Raw genomic sequence first — 6,000 nt, 5'->3', positions numbered from 1 at the left:
GCATTAACTAATGCATTGTTTGATTCAGTCAGCTTTAACAAATGCATTGTTTGATTCAGTCAGCATTAACTAATGCATTGTTTGATTCAGTCAGCTTTAACTAATGCATTGTTTGATTCAGTCAGCTTTAACTAATGCATTGTTTGATTCAGTCAGCATTAACTAATGCATTGTTTGATTCAGTCAGCTTTAACTAATGCATTGTTTGATTCAGTCAGCATTAACTAATGCATTGTTTGATTCAGTCAGCATTAACTAATGCATTGTTTGATTCAGTCAGCTTTAACTAATGCATTGTTTGATTCAGTCAGCATTAACTAATGCATTGTTTGATTCAGTCAGCTTTAACTAATGCATTGTTTGATTCAGTCAGCATTAACTAATGCATTGTTTGATTCAGTCAGCTTTAACTAATGCATTGTTTGATTCAGTCAGCATTAACTAATGCATTGTTTGATTCAGTCAGCTTTAACTAATGCATTGTTTGATTCAGTCAGCTTTAACTAATGCATTGTTTGATTCAGTCAGCTTTAACTAATGGGGTCTCGACCGAGTTTCATGTAATGGAGACCCTGTCACGTTACCTCATATCACCCTCCTCAATAGGCAATCAGCTCTCAACATATGTCAAGTGTGACGTCTGTTATGACGTGTGTCTCCTGATCACCCCATCCCCAATAGCCAATCAGCCCCTGTCATCTGTCAATATGACATATGTTATTACGTCTAAGCCTATGACGTGGCAGTATACTGTATATAGCCATGGTTAGCACGTCATCATTCTCTTCCTGATCGTTCACCTCAGTGGCTGGCTGTACCTTGGGCTGATTGTCTTCTCTGGAGCGTGTTTCGCCCCACCCACCTCCCCAGGTCCACCACCAACGTCTTGACTCCTGAAGATTTCCCTACGGGGGGGATTCTCTATTCTAGACTGAGCAGATGCCCTCCTCTCTCACCACAAGAGGAGTGTCATCTTACGGAAACTCGGTTGAGACCCCATTTCAATCATGAGAGACCAGTGGGTAAAATTTAACAAGCAAATTCACAAATAGCATGGCAACTAATTTTGGCGTCATGACACTCCTCTTGTGGTGAGAGAGGATGGAATCTGCTCAGTCTAGAATAGAGAATACCCCAAAATGAAGAACTTAATTTTAGAGACTCAGGGCTTTCCGGGCTTTTAGCGACTTACGAAAACCACCGACCGGGATTGGCCTCAGCGACACAGCGGCCGCTGGACAAGCCCCCCCTTTACTTCAGCAAGAAACCACCGACCGGGCTTGGCCTCAGCGCCACAGCGGGCACTGCCCCCCCACCCCCCCACCCCCCTGCTGTATTCACATTTGGCCTAATTACTTCAGCAAGAAACCACCGACTGGGCTTGGCCTCAGCGCCACAGCGGGGGGGTTCTCTATTCTAGACTGAGCAGATGCCCTCCTCTCTCACCACAAGAGGAGTGTCATCTTACCACAGAGTCATTACCCAAAATTAGTCGCCATGCTATTTGTGAATAAAGCTTGCTTGTCAAATTTTACCCACTGGTCTCTCATGATTGAAATGCATTGTTTGATTCGGGAGAACCTTAAGTTTCAGTCTTACCAGACTTTTTTTTAAAGCCAGTAAGTTTTACTGTGAGCTCAGACGGAGGGGCATCGGGAACCCGTTCCAATTTTCCCAAATTCTGATTCCAAAGGAATCGATTCTACTTATTGATCCCTAAACAAGTTTCGCGTACACTGCACAACATACTTGAAATCCGACTTCCCACCTGAACATATTAACGCGGACACGGATGGCTACATAAAAAAATGCATAAAAAAATTATAAACGGTTGATGTTTACAAAAGTTCATAATAACCAATGTTATGATAATATGAATATGACTGAGAATCGTTAAGAACCGGAACTGATGGTGGGATTAAGCATCGAAAACCATTGCCATTTGACTCAGAGGAAGAGACTACGTAGGTTTCCCTTATGATCCAATGCTGCGAAATGTGACCCTGCTGAGAAAAAAAGAAGCTTTACCTGACTTTTCAAAGCATATGGATTAGCGGCTCAAAAGTTATTAAACATTTTAGAACAATAGCCATCTTTTAGCCTCGGGCTACCCTCGGTCAGGAGGGTTAAAGCCACGCGTCACTCTTGATTTCTCTGCAGTGTCATGGCTGCAATCTGCTCCCTGTCCTTCAGCAGTTGGTGTCTGAACTAGCTTCCCTGCAAAGTCCCACAACAGCCCTCAACAAACAAGCTGTGTGTGTGTGTGTGTGTGTGTGTGTGTGTGTGTGTGTGTGTGTGTGTGTGTGTGTGTGTGTGTGTGTGTGTGTGTGTGTGTGTGTGTGTGTGTGTGTGTGTGTGTGTGTGTGTGTGTGTGTGTGTGTGTGTTGGGGTTGGGGTTGCGTTGTTAGCGTTCAGGACACATCCTGACCCTGACCCTCCCCCACACAAGGAAAGCAAAGACTCGGCCCCTCCCCTGTCATCACAACAGCACACAGCAGCAGCAGACCAGCGGCAGGACTTCAGCTCAGAGGAAGAAGAAGAAACAACAGTCCTACGCTTAGAAAAACAACATCATGACATCACAGTGTTACATCATTCACACACGCTCCGCCCACCCCTGCAAGCTGCTGAGTTCATTTGACATGTCCATACTCTTGTCGCCATGTCCGTAGTACGCATATTAGAATGTTAACGCATGCTACAGGAGGTTATCGCCAAACTGGTTGCCTGTCTGACTCCATTTTAGGAGGAAGAGCCGTTCCCATTCCCGACAAAGGGTAGATTGGAGGAATTGCAGAGGAGGCGACATCCATTTTCTTGGCTGTCTCTTCCTGAAGCAGCATGATGATGAAGTGAATAGTTGAAAGGTCATTGCCTGGAGGAGGATGGCTCCATCTCATGTGATATTCACTCAGGCTCTTCCTCTATAACAGTGGTTCATCTCATGTGATATTCACCCAGGCTCTTCCTCTATAACAGTGGTTCATCTCATGTGATATTCACCCAGGCTCTTCCTCTATAACAGTGGTTCATCTCATGTGATATTCACCCAGGCTCTTCCTCACAGTGGTTCATCTCATGTGATATTCACCCAGGCTCTTCCTCACAGTGGTTCATCTCATGTGATATTCACCCAGGCTCTTCCTCACAGTGGTTCATCTCATGTGATATTCACCCAGGCTCTTCCTCACAGTGGTTCCCAACCTTTTTGGCTTGTGACCCCTTCAAACGAAGCAATGCCTACTTGCGACCCCTACAGGCTGCATTATGCAGAGTCAGGGGAGGGCTAGTGGCTTTCTCCATCCAGAAATCCATGTTCGTCTGCCTGCAGAAACTCCGCCCCCGCCAGCTGCTATCTCCATGGATGTGCGCATACAGAAAAAATACGAATTAAAAATCTGTAGTTGGAACAGCCGTCCTCAACGTGTTTTTGGTCATTCTGGACATTCTAACACAGAAGTGCCTGGAATCAACTGCAGAGCTCTCTGTGCAGGACATTCTAACACAGAAGTGCCTGGAATCAACTGCAGAGCTCTCTGTGCAGGACATTCTAACACAGAAGTGCCTGGAATCAACTGCAGAGCTCTCTGTGCAGGACATTCTAACACAGAAGTGCCTGGAATCAACTGCAGAGCTCTCTGTGCAGGACATTCTAACACAGAAGTGCCTGGACTCAACTGCAGAGCTCTCTGTGCAGGACATTCTAACACAGAAGTGCCTGGAATCAACTGCAGAGCTCTCTGTGCAGGACATTCTAACACAGAAGTGCCTGGAATCAACTGCAGAGCTCTCTGTGCAGGACATTCTAACACAGAAGTGCCTGGAATCAACTGCAGAGCTCTCTGTGCAGGACATTCTAACACAGAAGTGCCTGGAATCAACTGCAGAGCTCTCTGTGCAGGACATTCTAACACAGAAGTGCCTGGACTCAACTGCAGAGCTCTCTGTGCAGGACATTCTAACACAGAAGTGCCTGGAATCAACTGCAGAGCTCTCTGTGCAGGACATTCTAACACAGAAGTGCCTGGAATCAACTGCAGAGCTCTCTGTGCAGGACATTCTAACACAGAAGTGCCTGGAATCAACTGCAGAGCTCTCTGTGCAGGACATTCTAACACAGAAGTGCCTGGACTCAACTGCAGAGCTCTATGTGCAGGACATTCTAACACAGAAGTGCCTGGAATCAACTACAGAGCTCTCGCTGCAGGACATTCTAACACAGAAGTGCCTGGAATCAACTGCAGAGCTCTCGCTGCAAGACATTCTAACACAGAAGTGCCTGGAATCAATTGCAGAGCTCTCTGTGCAGGACATTCTAACACAGAAGTGCCTGGAATCAACTGCAGAGCTCTCTGTGCAGGACATTCTAACACAGAAGTGCCTGGACTCAACTGCAGAGCTCTCTGTGCAGGACATTCTAACACAGAAGTGCCTGGAATCAACTGCAGAGCTCTCTGTGCAGGACATTCTAACACAGAAGTGCCTGGAATCAACTGCAGAGCTCTCTGTGCAGGACATTCTAACACAGAAGTGCCTGGACTCAACTGCAGAGCTCTATGTGCAGGACATTCTAACACAGAAGTGCCTGGAATCAACTACAGAGCTCTCGCTGCAGGACATTCTAACACAGAAGTGCCTGGAATCAACTGCAGAGCTCTCGCTGCAAGACATTCTAACACAGAAGTGCCTGGAATCAATTGCAGAGCTCTCTGTGCAGGACATTCTAACACAGAAGTGCCTGGAATCAACTGCAGAGCTCTCTGTGCAGGACATTCTAACACAGAAGTGACTGGAATCAATTGCAGAGCTCTCTGTGCAGGACATTCTAACACAGAAGTGCCTGGAATCAATTGCAGAGCTCTCTGTGCAGGACATTCTAACACAGAAGTGCCTGGACTCAACTGCAGAGCTCTCTGTGCAGGACATTCTAACACAGAAGTGCCTGGAATCAACTACAGAGCTCTCTGTGCAGGACATTCTAACACAGAAGTGCCTGGAATCAACTGCAGAGCTCTCTGTGCAGGACATTCTAACACAGAAGTGCCTGGAATCAACTGCAGAGCTCCCCGAAATTATCACATGAACCTCTGGGTGGTCCCGATCCCCCTGCTCTGTGAGTCTCAGCTTAGCATTAAGCTGCTACAGAGGTCACTGCGCGTTCTCTCATCATGCTCAACATGCACTTTGTGACCTATCACCATCCTGCATCTGTTCACTGTGGAGTGTGTGTGTGTGTGTGTGTGTGTGTGTGTGTGTGTGTGTGTGTGTGTGTGTGTGTCTGACTGTGTGTGTGTGTGTGTCTGACTGTGTGTGTGTGTGTGTCTGCTGTATGGGTGTGTGCATGACTCATTTGTTTTGGGCTGCCTGTGATGTTCGTCAGACTGCCGTTGTCTGGTCAGATCCAGACTGAGCTCACATCCCCGCCGAGGCTTCCTTAAATCTCCCAGCATGCATCACAACACGGGCGGCGGTGTAGGTCAATCGCTGTGGTTTAGAGGGTGGTGCGCCAAGCTGCCATATGACTCTACTACATCAGAACATGCTCCTACATTTTGGCAGGATGTTAGGCAATGTTCTCTCTCTGTCTCTCTCTCTCTCTCTCTCTCTCTATGATGTGCCTGTGGTCAGAGTCCTGTGCCTGCCACGGTCCTCTAGTGGTGCATAATGGTCTGGTCACTCTGCTGCTTGTATTCCTATTGTTGTCTGCAATAGAAATATAAATAAATCATTACATGGCGTTTGCTTTGAATGAGCAACTTCTTGATTTTAGTGCAACTTGAAGCAAAATATGCCTGATATTCAATATAGATGTACACCTGAGATAAATCATTTATTTACAATAGCTTTATTGGACCTGGAGCAGTTCTCCCCTCACAGTCAGCAGATGAATTTGTCAGTAAAAATATAGATTGTTAACCTTGCGATGCAGCTCTTGCCATGCTGCCAGATATGCATTTGAATCCCAAACACCAGTGGTCCGGACCAATCAGGAAGTTGAAC

General features: G+C 46.5%; 1 protein-coding gene across 1 annotated transcript in view; it reads left to right on the top strand.

Annotated features, from left to right (window-relative positions):
• asap1b (ArfGAP with SH3 domain, ankyrin repeat and PH domain 1b) overlaps nt 1–6,000 on the top strand; it is a 144,336-nt gene that overhangs the window by 106,577 nt on the left and 31,759 nt on the right. The window lies entirely within an intron of this gene.

The sequence above is a fragment of the Poromitra crassiceps genome (genome assembly GCF_964638095.1).
Source record: "Poromitra crassiceps genome assembly, chromosome: 2".
Lineage (NCBI taxonomy): Eukaryota > Metazoa > Chordata > Actinopteri > Beryciformes > Melamphaidae > Poromitra > Poromitra crassiceps.
Note: the sequence above shows the minus strand (reverse complement) of the source record. Positions and strands in the feature narration are given on the sequence as shown.